This window comes from Macrobrachium rosenbergii, chromosome 2, assembly GCF_040412425.1.
Source record: "Macrobrachium rosenbergii isolate ZJJX-2024 chromosome 2, ASM4041242v1, whole genome shotgun sequence".
NCBI lineage: Eukaryota > Metazoa > Arthropoda > Malacostraca > Decapoda > Palaemonidae > Macrobrachium > Macrobrachium rosenbergii.
In genome coordinates this window covers 48,723,743-48,751,242 of record NC_089742.1, presented here as the reverse complement: position 1 = coordinate 48,751,242, position 27,500 = coordinate 48,723,743, and the positions used below count along the sequence as shown (strand labels likewise).

General features: G+C 37.8%; 1 protein-coding gene across 2 annotated transcripts in view; it reads right to left on the bottom strand.

The window, feature by feature from the left end:
- LOC136846479 (uncharacterized) overlaps nt 1-27,500 on the bottom strand; it is a 191,342-nt gene that overhangs the window by 137,624 nt on the left and 26,218 nt on the right. The window contains exon 1 of one of the 2 annotated variants that reach the window (XM_067117333.1): nt 13,470-13,667. The exons of the other annotated variant lie outside the window; for it this stretch is intronic. The gene's annotated coding sequence lies outside the window, so the exon portion shown is untranslated. Of the gene's footprint in view, nt 1-13,469; nt 13,668-27,500 lie in introns of those variants that run through there. 2 annotated transcript variants of the gene reach the window in all.

Below are 27,500 nucleotides of genomic sequence, written 5' to 3'. Positions count from 1 at the left end.
GCTGATTAATGTTAAGATTACGAGATTAATCTCAAAGATTCGGGGTTGAATATTATCATAAGACGATAATTCACAATATATTCCGATATTTCTTAATCCTCGTGATGATAATCGGGTTAAGATTCTTATCGCGCCTGCGTATTACAGTACTTCACCCATTTATACTTTCGGTATCTCTATATTTTTATATTTGATCCACTAAAAGCTATTAGTTCCAAAGTCCAAGGTGAACCTAGAACAACATCGTATATAAGTCTTAGGTTTTTAATTTGAGTTGAGACCCGAGACTCGTAATGAGGCCAGAATATAAAAAAAAAAAAAAAATTAAAATTAAAAAACATTTGATGGAGTTTTGATTCATGAGGATGAGTCTTATATTTATAAGGTTGCTGACTTTCAAATCCATACAAAAGGATTATGTATATGTATATATATTATATAGTTATATGTATACATTATATTATATTAGGAGAGGGGTTACCTATATTGGAGTGATATCTAAAGTTTAGGCCTATGTGAACCTGTGAGAAATGTTCTTTTTTTTGTTAATTTTTGAGTAGCAGTTGACCTGGCCTACTAGATTTCTAAATTATCTAAACCACTGCACCTTCAAGAGGAAATTTTGATAAAGTCAACCATTGCTTACGTAACATTCCTTTAAGGACATTTAAATGAGAGCCTAACAAAAGTTCAGCGGTCTTGCAAAGGTGTGTAAAGAAGAGAGAGAGAGAGAGAGAGAGAGAGAGAGAGAGAGAGAGAGAAGAGAATCATGTCTTCAGAATGCCTGTAGCAAGATTTTACTGCTAGATTGATCAAGTGTTTCGTCGAGAGAGAGATTCGTATCTCTATAATGCCTGTAGAAAGGATAATATCTGCTAGGCTGAGACATTGGTTTGAGAGAGAGAGAGAGAGAGAGAGAGAGAGAGAGAGAGCATTTCATACTACCATTTACACTTCACAATGGTTTAGTCAACCCAGAGAGAGAGAGAGAGAGAGAGAGAGAGCATTTCATACTACCATTTACACGTCACAATGGTTTAGTCAACCCAACTCGAACAGCTGATTCTACGTCAACACTTACTCTCTCTCTCCTCCGAGATTCTCTCTACCACCAGCTTCTAACTAGCTTCCTTGTTCTGGCACCCTCAACCGAGAATAGGCCTACTACATGAGCAGCTAGAACTACTTCTGTTCTTGGCGCCAACGTCAGAGCACAGGCGCCCGTCGCCACTCAATATTTTAGGCCTCGAATGAGTACCTGAGAGAGAGAGAGAGAGAGAGAGAGAGAAACTCTTCAAGGTTGATGTCATATTCGACAGCAAACCTGTCACGTCAGATCCAGAGGTAATATTATTGTGCATTTTGTCAACAATCAGTTACGCGTCTCCGATATAAATACTAACACCCTGTAAATGATCACACACATCTGTTGATAGATTTAATAATGTATATTGATGTACAGGGTCTTATTCAAAGGAAACCTATGAAAGCTGGTCAATTTAGCCATACCTACAGTAAGTTCTCTGATCAGAAGTTTTATCTTGAAAGCGAGATATTGACACAATTTAAGTAAAGTCCTTTTTCATCCTCCAGATTTCAAGAAGCTAAATTTTAATCTTGTACAATTACTTTTCTGAAATTTGTGTCTACGAAAACGAGAGACCAGATTAATTGATAATGTTTACAGAATACTGAATAAAAGCACTGGTTAATTTAAAATAATGTTTCCAAGTAAAATGAAAGAATTACAAAGTGGGGAAATGCGAGCCGATGTAAAGGTACCAACCTTAGAACCACAGTACTATGTGCTTTTAAATAAGCAATTTCCCTGTTTAAAAACTTAGCTCTTTTAAAGATTCAGCAGTCATTTTTGTACTCATTAAGTTCTCATTTGTAACCGTTCGTCTCATGATGCCAGCTTTCAGCGGCACATTTATCTTCTCGAGGTTAAAAATAAGTCATCATATGCGCTGCTCGATCTCACAAGAAAGAGGGATTGTGCTCGGGCGTCTTACGCAAATTGCATTCGAACCCACGTGAATCAAGATATTTAGTCTGATCTTAAAGTAGAAACTTAATATACTTCGAGGATATGTGCTGTATAAGACTTTTTTCAGTGTTATAAGGACAATTTATAGTAATATACAAAAACGATTAATTGCAAAAGCGGGCTTGAAACATCTTCGTCATAATCATCATCGTTTAAATTCCACCCATCAGAGCTCGTTCTTAATAGCCATACCACAAGGGGTCGCCCTTCTTCTATTTCTTCTTCTTCCATTTTTTATTCATTATTTTTTCTACTCGAGATTGGTCAAGAATTCCCAGCAGTATCATAAACTCTCCAGTTGGCACACGTCTCCATTGGGTGGGAGGAGGAGGAGGAGGAGGAGGAGGAGGAGGAGGAGGAGGAGGAGGAGGAGGAGGAGGAGGAGGAGGAGGAGGAGGGAGGAGGGAGGGGAGTGGGGAGGGCAATTCTGGGGAAGGAGGGAAGGTACGATACTGGTGGAGGAGGGAATATACGATACTGGTGGAGAAGAGGAGGTACGATAATGGTGGAGGGATGGTACGATAGTGGGGCGGAGGAGGAGAGGGGGCGTTGTAGGGACAGACCACCTCGCCTTGGCGCCAAAAAAGAACCCGATAAAGATCATCAGCTGAGGCGCTGTTTTGATGACACTGTCTGATGATACACATAACGAGACACCGACGAAGGCCAAAGGAGAAAGATTCAGCCTTTGATGGATGATGACAAAGGTGATGAATCGAGTCTTCTCGTTTGGCGATGAGTTGATAAAGTAGGCGACGAGGTTTTATGGTAGTGATAAATCAGGCGGATGAGGATGACGTCATCGAATTGATGTTGGTAACGGATTATGTGGTTTACGAAATTACAGGCTTCAAGTTACGTTATGAAATTTATGAGGATGCTAATCTCACGTGAACCGAAGCTTTAACTTAGTTTACGCTCTTTATATTAGAGAGAGATTTGTGAGGACTTGGGCGTAAAAAGTTTGTAGATGTCATAGCGAGACCATTAACATTATAGTACTATCCCTATCAATGATTGCGACAGTGGTAACACTGCCATGAGTTTAAAGTTTGATAGGACGAAATTAGTCACAACCACAAACTTACACTTGAGCTGCCTTAATATTTTAGCTTTAAGGAATGCAGTTATTGACTATTATTCATGGCGTAAGGGCAAATCAGACCCCTTGAGTACTAAAATCCCAAGATCTGAACCCCAGTCATGGTCGTACCGAACCTGGCGCTTTGGCTTATCTACGCGTCACCTACTCCGAGGTGCTAAACACCGTATCTTAATGTAAAGCAGATGGCCGCACGAAGATATCGTTTATTGATATAATAAATTGTCAACCACACAATATAGAAATTGGTGTATATAATACTTTGATCCCCGAGGGGCTAGTACTAAACACTGCGTCCCAAGGAACTGCTTCTATGTTTAGTACTAGCACCTCAGGCAGGTGATGGGTAGATGAGCCAGAGTAGCACCGCGAATTCGTTAGGGCCCTTGACAAATCCTTCCATAAATGTCTAAGTAATGACGTGTGTAAATTGTAATTCACCTTCTGTAGCGGGTCGCAGACCTCCATAATGAAATGTAAACTATAGACCTAATGGAATATAAGATTTAGGCCAAGCGCTGGGACCTATGAAGTCATTTAGCCCTGACATAGGCCTAATGGCTTAAAGTGGTCTCCTGCCTTCAGGTATGGCTGTAACACCGTACCACCGCGTACTCCATTTACCATATCCCTAACTATGCACCTGGTATGTTCTAATTTCCTTACCTTTCTTAGGCCAACCCTCAAATTCACCCTACACCTGTATAAAATATTTAAAGAAAAATTGAAGGAAAATTATAGAAGGGCATTTTTGAAGAAAAAGGCTATAGAATTTGGCAAAACCATAAGGTTAGCTCCAACAGTCTGAAACTTAAGAATTCTCCCAATATTGAAGTCCTGGATTTGCTGCTTCGCTTAATTCAACCGCAATTTCAACCACAATTCAACCAGAATTTCAAAATCGTTCACTATCTCGAATGGCCACGATAAAACTGGCAGGACAGAGAGGAAAGTAAATTATGAAAATGAGGACAATGGACCCTCCTTGGAGAGAGAATGAGTCTTCCAGTTTCATTTCCTATTAGTATTCGAAGAAAAATGTTTATTTCCTCCTACGCCGAATGAAAACTGACTGGTTTTAAGTTCTTTTTCTACAGGTTCAGATTTCTTCATCCGATGTTTGGTTATTTCCCTACAGAAACGATTAAGCAGCTTGAAATATATTGAGAGATCATCAACGACCAATGTAACATCGTAAAAAAAAACCTTATAGTCTAGTCCTTAACTGAGAGAGAAAGAGAGAGAGAGAGAGAGAGAGAGAGAGAGAGAGAGAGAGAGAGAGAGAGAGAGCACTCAAAGTCACTAATATACAAATCACTCACAAGCATTACGAAAATATCCAAAAAATACAACTGGCAGTCAATCGAATGGCGTTAAGTAATTTTTTCCTCACTACCAGAAAACCTTTTGTACTGGAGTATAAATTTTGGGCCAAAAGCCAACCGCTGGGATCTATGGGGTCATTCAGGGCTGAGATGGAAATTGAGAGTCAAAGAATGTTTTAATGGTGTAACAGTAGGAAAACCTCGCACTTGTACTATGAAAATTGTTAGGAACGGGTGGAAAGAGAAAAAAAATGAATGGAGGTGCAATAAAATGAATGACAGGGGTTTCTGCCAGGGCTGAAAGGACGCTGCAAAAAAACTTAATGCCTATAGACTGATAGTAATATCCCCTACGGGAGAAAACTACCTTAATTACAGTCAAGACCATGTCCAATTTTGGTGGCTTCGTAGTGAGTTTACTTAATCTTTATATCATAAAAAGAAAACATACTTTTTCCGAAATCTACAATGTTACGGTTGAGAGGATCACTTAACCTTGCCAACATGACAAACACTCCCTGTAAACTAGAAGCTTCGTCAGCTATTATTAAATCCATTTGCAATGTAACGATTTACCTCTTGATATTAAATGGTAATTTTTATCTCTTATTAGAGAAAATACACAATATTTTACACTTTTAATAGCATTACAATCAGAAATTAAGGCTAACTTAACTTTACCAAAAACAAATATAGTTTTATTGTACCATTCGGGTTGACAAATATAAATTTTTTACAGATAATCTATGTATTTCAGCGTTAACATTTTTCTGTAGTTGCCCATATAAGCTTTATTGGTACATAATTTTATCATCCTTGATTTTATAAACCGTCTAATACTATTTTTTTCCCTTATTCCTGCTTTGTGAGCTAACCAAATCCCAACAACATAGTCACAAATCAGAATTACAGCAGCGTTCCTGTCCTTTTTTGATTGTGCTTCAAAATCCTATTTTAAAATTTTCAATAAACTGTCTTGATGTGACAAATCATTTAATAAATCACAAAACCAATTAAGCAGTTTCTTGTTACACTTAAAGAAATAAATTAAAAGCATCACATTTTCTGGCTCTTTGCAGTTTTCACAGTTTACTATTTGATATTTTCATCATATACAGTATCTTTTGTGGCCAGAATTCCGTGAATATATTTGTACAAAATTTCTCTATCCTTAACTATTAATCAATTTACTGTTATTTCCCCAAATAGTTTTCTATTCAATTTTTGGGTTTAACTCTTCATGTCTCGATAAAAACCAATAAATACTCTTAAGAGTTCACATATGGGTAGTTTTCTATCTTCATTACCTTCCGTGAGGTTATGTCATCATAGTAGGGGAAGGCTACAATAGCTGTCATATTTTGTTCAACCTCCAAAATATACGATGTCATCTTACAGTAATACACATTAAGTTCATAACCATTTACTCTTTTATGAGGGACTTACAAAATGTGTTGAAAAATACTGAATCTACTTTCGTTGTTACATTGATCATTCCAATGGCTCCCTTATCTTATTGAATACAGTGTCTGCCTGTTTAACGGGCGATAGTTTCCGTTCCATAAAAACTCAAATATACATCTTTTTAATGATTTCCCTGACGTTCTTGATAAGGGAAACACATGGGACATATACCAAGCTTTTGATAAAACCTTTCAATTTACTCTATATAATTGACTTTTGGAATAGTGACTTTTCTAGAATACAATTGGCCTATATTGCAAACAATAGTTTTCTATAACTTTCCAATTTTCTTCTTACCTTTTCGTGATGGTAATTTTTAAAATATAAATCCTACTAAAAACACCCGTTACTCAAGTTAGTGATCAGCAAACTGCTTTAACTACCATTGTCGAAGTGTAGTTAACCCTACCTCAATGTAAGGCGTATATTTTTTTTTATTTGGCCAATTCATGCAAATTAATAACTACGTAAAGTCGACAGTGGCCCTCCTTTTAGCCAAAGCACTTAATGCAGTTTTGAACAAAGTACTGTAGGAGAGCAGCGTTGCTTGCTTTGGTCTAGCAAAATTAAGACTTATGACCATATTTTACTACCAGGTATTACTATCGGTTAATGCAGAAGTGAAGTATGTTAGACCATTACTCTTACTTTTAAATTTTCAGCAAGGAGATAACCTCTCAAGATACGTCACGGATAATGCTTTGAATACTCATTTTGCAATACCACATTTAACCACAGGATGCTTTAACAACTATGCCTTCACTATAAATTCTTTGAATTTTGAGGCAAATGAGATTACCCAAAACATTAATTTTCCCTTAAGTATACCTTAGTTTAACCAGACCACTGATCTCATTAACAGCTCTCCTAGGGCAGGCCCGAAGGATTAGACTTATTTTACGTGTCTAAGAACCAATTGGTTACCTAGCAACGGGACCTACAGCTTATTGTGGACTCCGAACCACATTTCGAGATAATTCCTCTACTGCTTCATTGGCCGGTCGGAGAATCGAACGCGGGCCCAGCACAGTGGTAGCAGAGCGCGATATCGACCGGGTCCAGTGAGGAACTTAAGTTTTCCCTTAAAAGATAAGTTAAGAGCAATTTTCACTTTTAGGCAGTTCATTTATGTTGAATATATTTCGGTTAACCTAAATTAAAATTATTTCAATGGAAGCGTTCATCACTAGCTGTTAAGCACTGAAGTCAACTCCCAGATAATTGAAGTTTCACTATATTCAGCATTTATTTTGGCCTGCCCTTCGACAGCAATGTTACCGTATAATTAAAAATAGTTACTACTTTCAACAATGGCTTCATGACTAGAATTATTCCAAGTAAATCTTTGACTCAATGACTACGTATTGAAATATGGCAGACGTATGATAACCGAGTAATTTCCATACTGAGTTATAGAAGACCACCCAAGGCTAGAGAAACCATTATGAAAGTGATGCAATATACTTTTAAAACCCTCAATAAAAAAATTTCTATCTTCACACTCATGAAAGGATTGAGAAAAACAATTCAGGTAATTCAAAAGTTACTGTATTCTGCACTTCAGTAAATTAAGCATTAAGTCTTCATACAGGTCAAACAACTCAAAGTTAATTATGTATTCCACACAGTAGTAGATTAGTTCAAGTGTATTCACTTAATATGTCAAACGCTCTCTTAGGTCTGTCTCAAGACACGATAACTCATACAGGAGATAAACCATTCACTTGCTCTCTGTATGTCAAACAACATACTTTTTCTATCTCGGGTTAGTCTCAAAAGATACTTACTCATACAGGAGATAATCCATTCACTTGCTCTGTATGTCAAGCTTTTCTATCTCAGGTTAGTCTCAAAAGACACTTACTCATACAGGAGAAACCATTCACTTGCTCTGTATATCAAGTTTTTGTATCTCAGGCTAGTCTCAAAAGACACTTACTCATACAGGAGAAACCATTCACTTGCTTTGTATGTCAAATGAGTTTTTCAATGTCAGGTTAGTCTCAAGAGACGATAACTCACAGGAGAAACCATTCACTTGCTCTATATATTAAATTTTTCTATCTCAGGTTGGTCTCAAAAGAGACTATAACCCATACACGAGAAACCATTCACTTGCTCTCTGTATATAAAGTTTTTCTATCTCAGGTTAGTCTCAAGAGACGATAACTCACAGGAGAAACCATTCACTTGCTCTATATATTAAATTTTTCTATCTCAGATTGAGACTAACTCACAGGAGAAACCATTCACTTGCTCTATATATTAAATTTTTCTATCTCAGATTGGTCTCAAAAGAGACTATAACCCATACAGGAGAAACCATTCACTTGCTCTCTGTATATCAAATACGTTCTATCTCAGGTTAGTCTCAAACAACACGATAACTCATACAGGAGATAAACCATTCACTCACTTGCTCTCTCAATGTCAAAGTTTTTCCGTTTTTGGGTAGTCTCACAAAACACATGAGAACTCAAACAGGAGTGAATTCATCCAATAAACTTTCGTGATGGCATCTTCCCACGCACCAAGTCGTGAATTAGGTTCATAAAATCGTAGACCGTGCCCTTGTCATTACCACTTCAGGAGAAAGCAAGCAGCCAAGACCTCCTTGCACCAATATTCATTCTGAAATACCAAATAAACTTTAATATGTAGCCTACAAAAACCTAGTCACAAAAAGAAACTAATATAGTTAGTCTCCAAGAACTCCACTTATGGATTACTGTAGCATTACTAAGAGTAAGCAACAGTGGTAAAGACTATTGCCAGTTCTCAGAACCTTTAAAGTCGTTCTACTAGAATTAAAAATGAAAATTCATCAGAACTAGGCAACGAAATTTTCAGAAATTGGTGTGACTGCGTTGGGATTAGATTTTGAAGCACATTCAAAAAAAGAACAGGAACACAGCAAAGTTGTTGGGATTTGGTTAGCCCACAAAGCAGGAGTAAAACTTTCTAAAATCAAGGATAAAAAAAAAGATATATACTGAAAAAATCTTATATGGGTGACTACATAAATTACCATTGAAATATATTCTGTAAAATGTACATAAAATATTTGTCACCCGAATGGAACGATAAAATTATATTCTGTTTTTAGTAAAGTCAAGTCAACTTTGATAAAATTCTGACTAATACTATTGAAAGTAAGATTGTATATTTCCTCTAATAAATTATAAGTTTTAGGTTAAACACTTTCCTAAAGCAAGAGAAAGTTTACTATTTACTGCTTTTAAGCTAGCACAGCATTTTGGACTTTAAAAACATTTTAACTTTTTAATGTTTGCTTTGAAATTTTCTGACAAGTTTCCCCAGTGAAATACTTTGAAGAGCTAATGGATCCCACCCTAATATCCTACAATGGGACCACAGTGGGAAATCAAGGTTGTTGGGTGGGGGTAAAAACCAGTTTAATAATAAGGACCTTAATCTCATTGATATTTCTGATTAATGGAAGTTTATGGAATGCTTTCAAACTAACACCATATACTAATAAACAATGGGGCGAGGCCCTAGTACCCTAGGTTAGGTTAGGTGTGGTTGGTCATTTGCTAACTAAATCAATGTCTGAAGTGTTCAACCACACAAAACAGTAAAATGGTATTTTCAAGTCCAAAATGCGATAATGGATTACAATAAAATCTTACTATAATGACTACAATGCGTAGAGTCAAGTTATCAACGTCTTCCTAGCAAATATAGTTTCACTTGCCCCGAACGAAAGCAAGATTAACCTTGAAACAAGGCGACATATCCTGACAACGCCAAAATTTTCAATCCCAAAGTCCTGAGGCAGAGTTACCCACTCACAAGAGGCAATGCCTTATGCCATGTCAAAAAGATATACCTTCGAGTAGCTAGCACTTCGACCCACTTTACCTAAAACTACATTGCTATGAATTGAGGAATTCCTTACAATAGTGAGTTACAAGCATTGTTAGTCCAGAGAGCATTATTAATAATCAGCTTTTACTAAATGCAGTACTGCCCTGTCAAGTAGCTTCAAGTCGTAGAGCACGTGAAGTTACCCTTTTATTCCACTTGGATTCAAGGACCCATTTTACAGTAAATATTTGCCAGGTAGGAATTTTTAACTTCGGAAAGAAACTGTAGTGTTCATAGACACTAAGGAGCTGTTGATAGATTGGGAATTTAACTGGTCGAATACCTAGTTCTTAATCCATAAGTTCCCATGACCAAAAATTACCCACTTAATTGCCTACACCCCGTCTTATGTAATTATCCGAATAAGTCCCATTAACTTCTAAAAATTACCACCTGCAAGAAAAGGCGACTGGTTAGTTGCCTTACACTCCCATGATTCTGTATGGGTCAAATGACCTATACAAGTCTTGAGAGCTCTGCGTGAAGACAGTTTATTAATACAATTTTTTTGGCGTATTTTCACAAGTTTTGAACGAATTTGATTATTTTGCTCGGAAATCAATATTTGTAGAGTTAAAGTACCCATACCCTAACCCCAGACCTAGCCTGTATTTCCAACGAAAATCGACAGAGTTCGTTAAAAATGCGTGCCTGTATTTCCAACGAAAATCGACAGAGTTCGTTAAAAATGCGTGTAAATCTACCAGAAAATCTATTGTTATACCCTAACTTCGGTGCCATTACAAAGCATTTCCCGTATCACGTGTAATTACTCAATACGCGTTCACAAACAGCCAGCAATACGATAGGCGTAACAGAACCGGCAACGTTAGAACACCTGGTTTTGGTTTCTGAATGGCTTCGGCTTCATTTTAACGATATAACATTAAGGGCACCAGCTAACCTAAACTAGTAAGGAAAACTGGTCACTTTTGCCATTCTCTTGGAAAAAAATAATCGCAGCTTGGGCTTGGTAGTTTTAAATGACCTAGGGCCCAAAATCCCCTATGAGAAATCAATTTTTGCTTAGTACTAGCCCCTGGAAAAAAAAAACAACCCCTGAGTCACATTTAAAGCTTGGAGGAGTCAAATGTTTTGCTTTGGTATTTTTCAAACATTAAATGACTAAGGAGGGTCAAATGTGTTTCGCCATGTTTAGTACTAGCCCTGGGTCCAATGTTTCGCAGTGCTTAGTACTAGCCCCTGGGGATCAAATGTTTCGCAGTGTTTAGTACTAGCCCTGGGGGTCAAATGTTTCGCAGTGTTTAGTACTAACCCCTGGAGGTCAAACATTTCAGTGTTTAGTACTAACCCCTGGAGATCAAACATTTCAGTGTTTAGTACTAGCCCCTGGGGGTCAAATGTTTCGCAGTGTTTAGTACTAACCCCTGGAGGTCAAACATTTTGCAGTGTTTAGTACTAGCCCCTGGGGGTCAAATGTTTCGCAGTGTTTAGTACTAACCCCTGGAGGTCAAACATTTCGCAGTGCTTAGTACTAGCCGCTGGGGGTCAAATGTTTCGCAGTGTTTAGTACTAACCCCTGGAGGTCAAACATTTCAGTGTTTAGTACTAGCCCCTGGAGGTCAAATGTGTTTCGCCGTGTTTAGTATAGCCTTCGGGGATCAAATGTTCCTAAGCGAGTTGCTCACTTCACAAACTCCTACGTATTTCGTGGAATCCCTAGATTTCGCATATTCCCTGTAATATATATTTATATATAGTGTCAATAAGCAATCATACCATAATTACTGACAGACGAATAGGAAGGTGTCCGCATCGGAGTCTGGTAAATTCTCTTGATCGGCGGGTGATTGTTGGGAAAACTCCGTGGCTTTCAAAATATTCCAAAAAACATTTTCATTATCCCTATGAAAGTTCTTTGCAAATCTCCAAGGATCAAGTGGACACTAAAAACGTGTGCTTGAACAGTAGCCATTGTACTAAATGACGCTCATACTGAAATTTAAATCGGTGTAGCTGTAGTATCACGTGTTTTCCAAAGGGAAATGAAATATAATTGGTTGAAAAAGTCACGTGATTACTAATATTGGCGGTCACTGGACACCGCTCAATTTCACTGGGGAAATTCGGATGCGTGGGCGGACTTTGAAAAATGCTCCGACTGGAAACAGTCTAACTGATTGGACAAGGTGCATGCGTAGGCGGAACTTCAGCCCCTACGTCATCAACCGACAAGTAGTCTACTTGTCACTAAGGAAATTCAGATAAAAAAAAGAGGGGCTTCATTTAAGTAATTTCATTTTATATGCCAAAATTTATTTCGTAGTGTTTCTGGTATTCAAGTTAATGCTTTTCAAACGCTCGAGGCTAATGTGCATGATATTTTGAGCTAACGGCCGATGGAATGAGAGTCAAGGGAACTCAGAAAATTTTATAGGCGTAAAATAAAGTTTACAATAAAAATTATCTAAGTTATTTATCATTTGCGAGTAGCGTTTATGGGGTTCAAAATAACGAAAAAGTTCTTAGAAAATGTAGGTTACAATTACATACCGTGTATTGGCAACTTATATTTTAGGACACACCATTTGAAATTTTTACGGACACACCATTTGAAAATTTTACGGACACACCATTCGAAAATTTTACACACACACCATTTGAAAATTTTACATACACACCATTCGAAAATTTTACATACACACCATTCGAAAATTTTACAGACACGATTCGAAAATTTTACAGACACCATTCGAAAATTTTAAAGATTTCATTCGAAAATTTTACACACACCATTGAAAATTTTACAGTTTTAGTATTTTTTTTTTTACTGAGTACAGAAAAGGGTGTATGTCATTCAGTACGGAATAGATCATTTGAAGAATTTACAGAGACCGTTTGAAAAACTCTGTTCACGCTTTTCATTCATCGCCGAGGGTTGGTACTAAACACGGCGCCCAGTGGAGCTTTTCTGTAGAATTCCCTTAGTTTGATACCACAAATCTAATGAAATTTGGAAGGATATAACATTATCTAAAATACATTACTGCAACTGTAGGGTAATAGCATGCTTAACGAATAATGCCGGTCTTAAAAGTGTTTAATTTAATACTCATCCTAGTTGGAAGTTTTTAAAACTCCAGTCTGCAGCCTTTTGCTTCCACAGACTACTCTTCAGTCGACATCCTGGTTAACATCCTGATGTGCTACAATCGTTAACTATTACTGCACAATCTATAAAAAGATACCACTAACACTTTCACTATACTAAAACTTCCATTTACCTATGTACAGTCACTAAACTCATAACTTTACAAGTCTCACGGCCAATTGTGCGGTGTGCTCCTCAATCCTAAGAATTTCTTGCACGCTTCTTTGATACTCTTGCAAGCCATACGATTTTAAGCCCTGCTACATTTGAATGCAATACCTCAAGTAACTCAATTGCTAACCCTTGAGTGCCTATTAAAACTTTACGACCAGAGCCACAATGCAATATCTGTAGTACTAATTAATGTAGTCTTATTCTGTAGTACTAATGGAAACCTTATGAAAAATTGAATTCTCCAGCTCTGCTTCAATGGCTAATAAAGCATCTGGTGTCCCTTAAAGGCAACATACATTTAAAAACCTATCAGATCAATATAAACCTGCATATAACAACCGCGTGACTTACCTTCGAGCTGCAAATAGACCAATCATAGAGACGAACCGATAAATCTTCAAACCACGGGAAAACCCAACGTATATTCAGCGTTACCGTTAACAGCCAGTACCAGGGGAACAAAGACAAGAAGTTTCCCAATAAACCACGATGATAAGTACACCACAGAACGACGCACTACAACGATTAATTGAAGAAGAAACGAATACCTAAAACCTTCTCGAATACGGCTCCCAAATGCTTTGCAGCTCTGGTCGTCTTCAGTCAAGGACCACGGACGAGAAGCAATTACGCCACGGACATTAAAAACGGACTCTGAGACAATTGCTAAAACTTTAGCGCAAAGAAAACGGAAAAAAATTTCTAGTTCTTTAGAGAGAGAGAGAGAGATGGTGTGCGCGTGGTAAGACACTTGATTCCAGTTCTGTTTCTGTGCATTATAGGTCTACGTAAAAGCGAGTTTGTGGAAATACTGATTGAATATTCTTTCAAACAAGAAGGAGAAAGTTTTCATTGTTTAGTTATTGTTAGGGGTTACTTCACGTTTGTATAGGAGGCGTACATTAATGAAAGTAGAATTTTTTAAACCTTGTACGTAAACTGTATGCACGCATTAAAGAGAATGAGGTGTACTGAACATACCTCACAGTCAGAATCTCTCTCTCTCTCTCTCTCTCTCTCTCTCTCTTATAATATATATATACATACATGCATACTGTATATATATAAATTAAATATATATATATATATTTGAAAATTGTGTTTTCTATTTACAAATAAGCATATGTGTTTATCCTTCTGAAAAACTGATGAAGTAATTTCTGTATATTTATGGGAGCTTCAATTAAGGAAAATACGCAAAAAAAAAAAAAACTGCGGAGGCGGACTTTCATAAAGAAAGCCTAGATTATTAAAAAAAAAAAAAAAAAAAAAAAAAAAGTCAGGCTTCGAAAATGGGTTAACTGCATTCTGAAGATTTTCCAAATTTCCCTTTTCAGACCAATCGTTCTTTCCCGTGAGGCACCAATTTTATATATATATATATATATATATATATATATATATATATATATATATATATATATATATATATATATATATATATATATATGTATATATATATATAAACAGATAAAGAAAAACTTGCACAGAAGAGTAGTACGATAGGTGACGCCGCCACCGCCGCTTTACCCTTTCCCTGCTGCAAATGATCCAGGATGATCATCCTTCCAGCGACTCTTGGCATCCTATGGCAATATTCAAATCAATAGAGACGAGTTTAAAGTTGGCTGACCTCATTCCACTTCTTGCAGATGAATTTTGCGTCAGTCAGTCAGGCCAGAGCTATTTCGGCTTCGCCGGGAACTTCTCGCGCTATTTCAGACTGAGCTAATGAACTGAACTGAATGTAGAATTTAGGCCAACGGCCAAGCACTGCGACCAATGGGGTCATTCAGCGCTGAAGCGGAAATTGGCAGTAAAAGGTCTGAAAGGTATAACAGGAGGAAAACCTTGCAGTTGCACTATGGATCAGTTGTTAGGAGAGGTAGAAAGTGAGATGGAAGAAGAAGAATATAAGGAGGTAGTAAAAGGAACGAAAGGGGTTGCAGCTAGGGGCCGAAGGCACGCTACAAAGGACCTTAAGGAATGCCTACAGTGCACCGCATGAGGTGCACTGACGGCACTAGCTCCCTACGGAGGACTGAAACTGATAGACGGATTACGATGGAATTTTGTACTGAAATGGACAAAGGAATAGATGTATGGTTTGTGAATTTAATTTGAATTAATGTTTTCAATGGAATTTTATACCGGTGTGGACTATGAACAAAGGAATAAATACATGGTTTGTGAATTGAATTTGACTGACGAATTTTCAATGGACTTTTGTACGGAAGTGGACTATGGACAAAGGAATAGATGCACGGTTTGTGAATTGAAATTGATCGACCGTTTCCGATGGAATTTTGTACGGAAGTGGACTAAGGAATCCTGGAATAGATACATGAATCTTGAATTGATTCTGACTTATAGACGCGAATCTAGGATCTTTATCTTTCCAGAAAGTCAGGTGTCTAGTGATATAAAATTTGATGATGCATTGCGAAGACTAATGTCATTTGCATGAGAAAAAAATATATATATATATCTCACGTAAAAGTAATTGGTGTATAATTATACTTGCTTTGTGTTGCGCCTGAAGAGAGGAGTATATTAATGATTCATTGAGAAAAAAAAAGTCACATTCAAAGGGATGTTTTAGTCTTTCATAAAATATTTTATTATTTATGACATCATAATAATAGAGAGAGAGTGGAGACGTCATTGAGAGAGAGAGAGAGAGAGAGAAACGAACAGAGGAGAGAAAGAGATAGAGAGAGAGAGAGAGAGAAAGGAATAGAGAGAGAGAGAAAGGAATAGAGAGAGAGAGAAGAAAGGAATGGAGAAGAGAGAGAAAGTAATGGAAAAGAGAGAGAGAGAGATGGAGAAAAGAGAGCGAGAGAGAGAGAGAAAGGAATGGAGAAGAGAGAGAAAGTAATGGAAAAGAGAGAGAGAGAGATGGAGAAAAGAGAGCGAGAGAGAGATAAAGAAATGGAGAAAGAGAGAGAGAGAGATGGAGAAAAGAGCGAGAGAAAGAGATAAAGAAATGGAGAAAGAGAGAGAGAGATAGTGCATCGAATCTTCGTGGCGATCTACACACATTAAAACGCAGGCAATCAGACTTGAGACAGCCAGACACATTACCTCTGCTGTAAATCGCTTCGCATCAGAATCAGAGCGACGCGGAAAGCGCTCAAAGAACTTGATAATAAAATCATAAAGCACCAAAATAATAATAATAATAAAAACCATAAAAAAACTAGAGGAAGAGATTTTAAGCAGATTAGATCAAAAGAATATTAGGGGGGCTAATGACATTATATTTATATCCGCGCCGTGGCACAGTTGAGGATCTAGAGTTCTAGACAATGGGAATCGTCATGCAAACTTTGGCACCATGGCACCCGATGACGTCACATGGCGATGACGTCACAGGGAGATGTGACATATGTCATGTTTTTGACTTAAGATTCTTATGCTGAGGTTCCGTAAGGGTCTTTTCTTGTAGTCGGGCTTCAAAAACATAGTGCCATCCCGCGATTATAATGATATATTGATTATTTTACAAGGGGGAAAACAGATAAAAGAAATTATGCATAGATATATATGTATACATACATATATACATGTATATATATATATGTATGTGTATGTGTATGTATATATATATATATATATATATATATATATATATATATATATATATATATATATATATATATATATACTAGAATCCAACATGGGCGTGATGAAAGTGCAAAAAGTGAGATTTTCACCAGAACTCTGCTCATTCATTATCTCCACTCACCCACTCTCTCTCTCTCTCTCTCTCTCTTCACCCACGCCTTATAACCAACAGTATTATGGCTCTTTACAAAGTCGGACCCTGACGTCACAAGAGAGGATACCCCTTTGTTCTTGAAATTCTCTGCTTAATGTGAAGAAGAAGGAGAAGAAGTAAGAGAAGAAGGAGAAGAAGTAGTAGAAGAAGAAGAAGAAGTGGTAGAAGAAGGAGAAGAGGTAGTAGAAGAAGGAGAAGTAGTGGAGAAGGAGAAGTAGTGATAGTAGTAGTAGTAGTAGTAGAAGAAGAAGAAGAAGAAGAAGTAGTAGAAGAAGAACGAGGAGCAGAAGAAGAAGAAGAACGAGGAGCAGAAGAAGAAGAAGGAGAAGAAATAGAAGAAGTAGAAGAAGAGGAAGAAGTAGCAGAAGAAGAAGAATAGGAGAAGGAGGAGAGGAGATACAAAGGAACAGGCGACACATGCTCTGAAAATGTGTCACACAGGACGACAAATCTCTTAAAATTTGTCAAGTGTTCCACAAGGAAAAGTTTCCGAGTCAAAGGCATTAACAGTAGTTTTGTCCAGATGCCAAGAAGGGCAGGGATCTCCTCCTCTTGGAAACACGGTTCAAAGTCCTCCTAAAAATGTACGTTGGGGGTCGTTAGGGCTCTTAAAAAATCTCTACATTGCTGTAAGATAAGTTCATAATCCTTGATAAACTTCATAAAGAGTACTGGAGGCCTTTGACGGCCTGTCATATTTAGTTCCGTTCACATTTTTAAACTTATAAATCCTCTAAAAAAAATTCTGATACTTTTTTTACACGTGTCACATAAATACCACGTTTTTTAACATTTCTGGCTCGTTTCAGAATGTTTCTCGGTCTCATAAATTACAAAGTTCTTTTTCAGACAAAAACTCGACTTCCTCTACAGTGCGTCCCTTACACCAGAGCTCGCCCAACGGAAACAAAAGCACGTACATTTTCCGTTTACTTAGTATCTCAATAACAGCCGCTCCTGCTCAATTCATTCCTAAAAATGGTGATATTGCACTGCCATTTCCTTATGACACCCTTCCATTTTCTCAGCCCATACTTGGCCTAGTTCTTGGGCGATGCAACTCAATTCTTCCTACCTAGGAGTCATCTCTTGTCGCCAAGCTGACTAGCAGGGCCGGCTCGCTGCTACAACAGCACCTTTGCGTCTACTTTTTGGAAGCGAATGAGCCTAATTATTCGACCTAGCTATAGCTCGCTTCCACTCTAGAGAGCTGAGAGAGAGAGAGAGAGAGAGCCAGAGAGAGAGAGAGAAACTCTAGAGAGAGAGTAATAAAATTTTGTGAGAGAGATTGGTCTAAAAGAAACTTCCTAAAATAACAAATTTTTGGTAGAGAGAGAGATTGGACTAAGAGAAACTCCCTGAAAATAATAACATTAAAACTTTTGTGAGAGCCAAGAAAGAAGAGAGAGAGAGAGAGAGAGAGAGAGAGAGAGATTGGTCTAAGAGAAACTTCCTCAAAATAATAAAATTTGTGTATGTGGATGTGAGAGAGAGAGAGAGAGAGAGAGAGAGAGAGAGAGAGAGAGAGAGATTGGACTAAGAGAAACTCCCAGAAAATAATAATAAAGCTTTTGTGAGAGGCAAGAAAGAGAGAGAGAGAGAGAGAGAGAGAGAGAGAGAGAGAGAGAGAGAGAGAGAGAGACTGGACTAAGAGAAACTCCCTGAAAACAATAACAACAAAACTTTTGTGTGTGAGAGAGAGAGAGAGAGAGAAGCACCATCACCACATCGTCGAGGAGAAAATAACTCTGATGCAAGCGAGGCAGGAATAGTAGACACAGCACCACTATTGGCATCCACAGACGGAGGCAATGTACTTCCTATATACGTGACAATCAAACCCGATGCAGCTGAAACAGGCGTCGCGAGGTGCTGGACATCGACAGAAACCAAACCACGGCTGTGAATCTTCACGTTTTCAGCAGCGTGGTTGCTGTGTTGACTCAGGAGAAGGAAAAACAGGCCTTAAAACTGCATTTTTTTTTTTTCTTTCCTAGCCGGTTCGATCTGCTTAAAGATGACTATTGGTAACGGGGTGGAAAAGTCATTTAACTTAGTGCTTAGTGCATTTTTAGTTTTCTGTAAAAGAAAACTGTTGTGCCAACTGTCTGTCCGTCAGCACTTTATTCTGTCCACTTTTCTGTCCAGATCTTAAACACTACTGATGCTAGAGGGCTGCAAATTGGTATGTTGATCATCCACCCTCCAATCATCAAACATAACAAATTGCAGCCCTCTTACCTCAGTAGTTTGTATTTTATTTAAGGTTAAAGTTAGCCATAATCGTGCTTCTGGCATCGATACAGGACAGGCCAACGCCAGGCCGTGGCTGAAAGTATCATGGTCCACGGCTCATACAGCATTATACCGAGACCACCGAAAGATAGATCTATTTTCGGTGGCCTTGATTATACGCTGTAGCGGCTGTACAGAAAACTCTATTGCGCCTAAGCAGTTTTTAATTGTTATCTTTTCATCTTGCACAAATATTTACCCTTTGAACACACGAGAATTCTTTGCCTGTCGTTTTATCGTTAAGATTCTTTATCTCTCTGCTTTCAGAATTTACCATCAGAGCATTACGAGAATTATACAAAAACATTTTTATATACAGAAACGTTGAATAATGAGTTTTTCAGGCCAGTGTTCAACCATGTATGAAATTATCAACAACAATACCGCATACAAAAAATATATAGATCGTAAACTTAATTTAAAGACTTCGTAAGATTTCTCTTCGTGTGGGAGAGTCTTGCGAGTTAAACGGTCTGGCGAGAGGAAAGAGAGCTATAGATTCATTTCTGTGCATATTGCTTATCCTCCATCCGCTCTTTTTAATTTTTTCACATCGATGCAAATCGCTTTCGCTGAAGAAAGTAAGCTATTCTTACCCCCGAGTCATTTGAGAATCTACTTTCTTTTCTCGAAGTGTTAAAAAAAAAAAGAGGATCTTCTTGCTGGGAGGCAATAGGAAGTGTGGGAGCCCTTGGGATGTTGCCAGGGGCTATACACGGTCCCCCACCCCCTAGCTCTCTCTCTCTCTCTCTCCTCCCCCCCCCCACACCCTTACTAACCGTTATCTCCGATTTAAATTTTGTTTCCGTTATTCCTCTCCTCGTGCGAGATCGGACCCAAGCTCCCCGTAGGGTAGAACAGAACCAGTCGCCCTTCCTGGGGAAAACAGTTATAACTATCCCCTCTGCTCAAGGTCATAGAGGGAAAGGAACGGAAACGTATTAGAAGAGAAAGGGGAGGGGCAGTCCCATTTGCTCTTTAATGGCTTGAAAAAGAGAAGAACGAAGCGAAAAATTATTGAAAAAGAGAAGGACGTAATGGAGCATCGCCCCCCAACCCCTCTCGCTCTTTCGTAGCTACTGGCGACCCAGTGTGACCCAATGTGAATTTCGCTATTTGCGGTCACCCACCCAGACGGTGACCAAACCTATACCACTTAACTTTACATAACAAGAGACCCGCTTCTTAGGCCACAACTTATCGCCTTGCATTTGTTGTTTCTTTTGCAGCGTCCCTTCGGCCCCTAGCTGCGACCTCTTTCATTCCTTTAATGTACCTCAGTCCATATTCTCATTCTTCAACCTGACTTTCCACCCTCTCTAACAATTGTTTCACAGTGCAACTGCTTTGAGGTTTTCCTCCTGTTACAACTTTCAAACCCTCGCACTGTCGATTTCCATTTCAGCGCTGCATGACCACATAGGTCCCAGCGCTTGACATTTGGCCTAAATTCTATATTCCAATCATGGACGACTTTTCACAGCACTTGTTTGAACGACCAGAGATTCCCCACCTCAGCGAATTGCTGTGGAATTGGGGTCGTTGACTTGTCCCAATGCCGACTAGTGTGGCTGGAGTTTTTTTTTTATAGAAATCAAGTTGCAAGCTGCAACGCCGTTGAGCTGGGACTGTAGTCCCGTGTAGTCTTGCAGGTGATGTGTTTATTGAGTAAATCCGATCGCTTGGGACTGACATTTCCAAGAAGGAGGAGAGAATGTTGTTGCTCGAAGCCAACTATCTGTAAACCTGAGCAAGACTGCCTGATCATTCTTTGATACATACTTATAAGGAAATGTCTTTCAACATACAAAAGGTTTTTAGCCATCTGTTAGAGTTTTACCCAGAATATCAGCCATTTTACTAATAAAATAAAATTAGATCAAGGAGAGTACTGTTCCTATCTCGGCGGCTAGTACTAAGAATTTCAAAAGGGGTAACTTCAAACAGAAGGGTGAACGCTACGTCAATATGTTGTAAATGAAGGAGAAAGACTGAGGGGAAACTTAAAACAAACCTTAGTGAGTTGAAACAAGCGGCAATAAGTCATATTGAATGATTCTGGACGGTGGCCGGTAATAAAGTCAGAAAAAAAAACCACAATTCTGGCTAGGAAAAAGTCACAGGAAAAAGTTACATTAATTTACAGTCTTTTGTTTATGTTTTTACGGTAATCCCCAACTGGCTTGTACTAAACACGCCGCAAAGGTGGGTACATGCCGGGTTAAAAACCCTAGCGGGTCACTATCTAGGAAAGATTGACTTTTTTTCTGTGACTTTTTTCTGTGATTTTTTTTTTTTACCTGCATTCGTACAGACACCCATAAGATTAAGTGAATTTTTTTCTGTGACTTTTTTTTACCCGGATTCGTCCAGACACCCATAAAAGTGGAAGCAGGCACGAGATCATTGCACTGCTTTCCTAAGCCGTTCCTTATAAAGATAAAAACTATTGAGTCTAGTTATTGTCTAGTTGTGCTTGAACGGAAAACATGGCGAATGCTTCTTTGTTCGTGTCATTCTCAGTAGAATACCAAGTTTAAGAACAAAGGACAGAACTTCACTAGACCATGCATGTGACTACAATCATTGGGTGAAGTAGATAGACTCTACAGCAAGCTAAAATTTTTTCCTAAAGAACTCTACTTTCAAAATGACGAATACATATCGCAAAAGTTAAGAGGAGAAAGAAAGAAAGAAAATAAGAAAGGCTGGAGAAAAGGATTCCACAGAAATCCTAAAAAATAACGGGTTATAACGAACAATTGTACTAGAATGAAATGGTTTAATTTCATTAATTATGAATGCAGAAAAATACCCTTTATTTAAAATCAAAACGCGTCAGTTTTCTTCTAAGGTCATTTCGAAAACGAAAGTAATTAATCGGCAGACTTTTCCTTGTAGGCATGCATTAGCAGCATAGGCCTATGGCTCTCACCTTGTCCTTGTAGGCCTATCATGAGCTAGCTTAAGTTAAGTAGGCTTAATAAGGCTATTAAGCCTACTTAACAAACTAGCTCATGATAGGCCTACAAGGACAAGGTGAGAGCCGTAGGCCTATCATCTGTGACGATTAGCTATCTTACACAGCCTTAGGTTTAGGCGTACATACTGTAATTACACCTAGTCTCATGATGATTCCTTGGAGGCCTTAGAACTACATCTTCGTTATCCCAGATTAAATATCAATTTTTTTTCTGTCTTTTTGGAGGACAACAAATTCAGATCCCGAAATTCAATAGTCTGTAATAGTTTATTTTCTCTTGCCCTGTCCATCCAACTGAGGAACTCTCTCCTGTCTTCCTTGCATTGCTTTATTAACTTCTTACTCGGAAAGAGAAGTACCGTTGACGACATAACGCTACAAGGTATGTACCACCATAGCAAGGTACGTACCTTCTTAAACAGAATTGCAAGATACCCGAGGTCTGTAGTCTACGCAGTAAATAATAATAATAATAATAATAATAATAATAATAATAATAATAATAATAATAATAATGTGTAATGAAAATCCACAATTATATAGCAAATATATTACTGTGTAATATATAATTGTGGATATTCCTTACACAGATTGTTTTTCACGAGATTGTGAATTTTTTTAGCAATATAGTAATAATAACAATAATAATATAATAGTAATAACTTTACATACACCTATTTTAATTCAGAATACGTCATCGATAATAATAATAATAATAATAATAATAATAATAATAATAATAATAATAATAATAATAATAATAACTTTACATACACCTATTTTAATTATTTCAGAATATATCATCAACAAATAAGCATGAAATTGCTTCTACAGTAGGTATACCAACCATTCTCATTGATAAGTCTAAACAACTAAAAAAGTGGATAAGTAAATAAATAAACGTCTTCACTGAAAAGCCCACCTTTCAGACCAGGAGATTAGATATGACACAAAGAAACCAGCCTCGCTTATCGAACACAGTTTTATCATTTCCAAAGGTCACGCGAATGAGTAGAAAAATTGGGGCAGAGATAAGTGCATAAGTGTAAACGTGACTCTACTCTCTCGGTTCTTCTGCACCGTGGGGAAATCATGATGACACGTGTGCGCATGCGCAAAGGTCATGTAAACCACGAGACTGGAGCTCCCCGCCTTCGGGACGCCGTGATGAATAGTGGTATACTCTTTCTGGAGTTGAAACTTTAAAAGAGATTTCCTAGGAGGCGAAAGGTCGTCCTTTCTCGAGTTGAAACTCTAAAAACTCGAGAAATCTACTTCTCGATGGTGAGGCTTGGAAGATGACACATTGCTACCACTGCTACTGATGTTGTTACATAGATTAGTTGTAAAAAAATGTACACGTTAAAAATATGTCTGCTCAGACGGTAGGTTAAAATTATATATGTTAATTTTTGGTCAATTTGAGTCAACTTTGATAAAAATCTGCTTGCAATACTGTTGAAACTGTAAAGTATTGTATATTTTCTCTAATAAAAGATAAAAAAAAAAAAAATAGCTGTTACTTGGGAGACGGCGTTGTTATCCCGTTGGTGGTCGTATTGCGCTGTTGCCATGCGCAGACAGCTCATATGACAGGCATGTCGTTGGGTATGTATACCCCTTCCTCTCTCTCTCTCTCTCTCTCTCTCTCTCTCTCTCTCTCTCTCTCTTATCGCAGTCAGGGGTCAGTGACTTCACACTCTGATCAGAATCGTCGTTTTCTTATTTTTTTTCAGTAGATTCTGGTTATAAGTTGGGAAGAAAGGCAGACTTTATTCGGCGAGCATAAACACCTTGGTCTATTCAGGGGCAAGATTTTCACAGCGTTGCTCTTTTTTTTTTTATTCTACGCATTTCCATCAAAGAAACGAGAATGCGGTGTTATGGTGACTTGACATTATTTCATCATTTTGTTGCACAATTTAAAGCGGATAGGCGAGCTTGATTCGTTGTTTATCTTATATTCTATTTTAGTTATTTATCTTTGTTGTTGTTTTTCTATTGTTATTTATTTATGTTGTTGTTGTTTTTGTTGATTCTCCAACCTAAGGACAGACCTCTAAAGATGCTTTACAATTCTGACTGATTGTTTGATATATAACTAAGCATCCACGTGACAGCAAAGGATTTTTCCGTAATTCCGAAACTAGGTTAAAAAAAAAAATAGGCATTGTTCATAAGGCTTCCTTTATCAAAAAGCGAGTATCATGTTGGTAATATCGTATGCTTCAGAAAAAGTGTCAACATCCTTCCCGGAATGCTTTTTTTAATTAATCGCTTCAGTCATCCTGGTGTTTATGTGCAGTACCATGCGTCCGTGCATTTGTGCGTGAACTGCACTAACTCCAAGCTTTGGGATTCAGTCCAGTGGGAAGATCAAATATCTATTTGTATACACACACACAGTTATACACACACACACACATATATTATATATATATATATATATATATATATATATATATATATATATATATATATACATATATATATATATATATATATATATATATATATATATATATATATATATATATATATATATATATATATATATATATATTTAGATATAGAGAGAATGAGAGACAGAGAGGAAGAGAGAGAGAGAGAGAGCATCTTCCGGTAAAGAAACGTGACTTGACATTGAACAAACAACCACTCAAAAAAAAAAGAGAGAAAAACATTGACGTAAAAATAACGAAGTCATTGAGGAAAGGTTCAAGGTCAAAGTCGGAGTTTTCCCAGTAAAAAAAATTAAAAAAAACCTCCGGGGATTAACTTTGGTGATGCAGCGGTTTCACAAAGAACTTTAACGCAGTGTGACAGGAAGTCGAAATAAAAAAAAACTAACAAAATAAAAAAAAAATTAAAATAACAGCACTTCCTTGCATCGAAGTTGACTCTCAAGCTGCCCCGTAGGAGGTTAGTGACGTCAGTACGCCTCGCTTGGTGCGCTGTAGGCATTACTAAGGGAACTTTGCAGCGTCCCTTCGGCCTCTAACCGCAACCCCTTTCATTCCTCTTACTGTACCTCCGTTCATATTCTCTTTCTTTCGTCTGACTTTCCAACCTCGCTAACAATTGATTCATAGTGCAGCTGCGAGGTTTCCCTCCCGTTACACCTGTCAAAACTTCTTACTGTCAGTTCCCCTTTCAGCGCTGAGTGACCTTATGGGTCCCAGCGCTTGGCATTCGACCTAAATTCTATATTCTATTCTATTGACTCTAAGTTGACGCTTATTAGGGAATGGCAAGACCATCTGATTTATTTTTTTTATCTATTTCTGTATTTTTTAGGTCTGTTTCGTAGGGGTGATTATTTGGTAAATCTTCTTAATAATAATAATAATAATAATAATAATAATAATAATAATAATAATAATAATAATAATAAACGATGAGCTTGCAAAGTCTGTGATGAGGCAATTGCTATATTTCATAATGAGTTTTTGTCTGTTGGTTTCCTGATATTTATAAAAGTGCCAAATTATCTAGCTGTCTATATAACTTACTATCTATGTATCTATATAAACAAGTTTGTATATATATATATATATATATATATATATATATATATATATATATATAATATATATATATATATATATTATATGTATATATATATATGTATTTATATATATATAATTATATATATATATGTACATATAATTAGATATACACATATGTCTGTATACATGTATAGATGTATGTACACGTATACGTGTATGGAAGGCTCGCGAAGTGAACGTTCCTTCGTCACCTTAAAAGGAGAAAATTTCTTTGCATTTTTTATTAAAAAAAAAAAAAAGTGCATCGTGATATCCTGTCATTAAGGCTTTCGTGACTAACTCGCTTTCTGCGCCTTCTTTTACTGACTGTAAACTATGAAATCTCGCACTTCCGAACACTCCCTTCAAAATCACCAGACTATTTTCTCTTTTGTATCCACTATATGTATATATATATGTATATATATACATATATGTATATAAATACATATGTGTGTGAGTGTGTAAATATATGTATATATGAATATATAAATATATAAATATATATGTATAAATATATATAAATATATCTATATATATAAACATATATATATAATATATGTATAAAAATATATAAATATATTTATATATATATATAAACATATATATATATAATATATATAAATATATTTATATATTTATATATATACATATACATACATATATATACTTATATATATACATAAAACTACAAACGTTCTGCATATCATTCCTTCCTTGTCATGTCTGTGGACTGCGCTCTCTGCTACGTGATGAATATCTAACTCATTTTCCACCTTATACGCTAACTATACATCTGGACGTCTTTAATATAGTTCACAGACCTGTCTGTGAATCACAGAAACTTTGAATACCCGGCCCTTAATCACTGCCTTGAATTCTTCTTCGTGTAAACACCGCGCAGAATAATAGCCATCTCTCGGTCACGCAACGAATGTACAACAGTGATTTGCATGCGTCAATCACCCCGCCCCGCCCCCCCCCCACCCACTAGCTTTTTAGAACAGCATGACGCAATTAGGTAATTGGACTTCCTGCGTGGCACTTATTGCTGTTTCGCTGATAATTCTCTCTGCTGCAACATCCACCCCCCCACCACCACCCCTCTCACTGGTGGGGGACCGTCAATTGGTGTCGCTAAGGCACCTGTGATTCCACACGCGATCTCACCTGGAAAATCGCTGATCGATTTTCTTCAGGTTAGGGACAGGTAGGGTGGGGTTGCAGGAGAGGGAGGGGAAGGGGTTATGGGGTAGGGGAGGGGTTGTATGGTTGGGGAGAGGAAAGGGGATTGTGGGGTTGGGGAGGGAAGGGATTGTGGGGTTGGGGAGGGAAGGGAAGAAGAAAGGGGATTTTGGGGTTGGGGAGGAAGGGGATTGTGGGGTTGGGGAGGGAAGGGGATTGTAGGGTTGGGGGTTGGAGAGGGGTTGTGGAAGATGAGAGGGGGTTTGGTGGCCGGAGGAGACAGGGTTGTGGAGCTTGAGGAGTTGAGGGGTTGGGGAAGAGGAGGGGGTTGTGGGGTTGAGGGAGGTGGGTTGTGGGATTGAGAAGAGGGAGGTTGTGGGGTTGGAGAAGAGGAGAGGGGAGGAGGTTGTGGGATTGGGGAGAGGAGGGGGATAGGGGAGCTGAGGGGTTTGTGGAGAGGAGGGGAGTTGAGGGGTTGGGGGAAGAGGAGAGGGGTTGTGGGGTTGAGGGGAGGGGATTGTGGGGTTGGGGAAGATGAGAGGGAGATTGTGGAGTTGGGGAAGAGGAGAGGGAGATTGTGGAATTGGGGT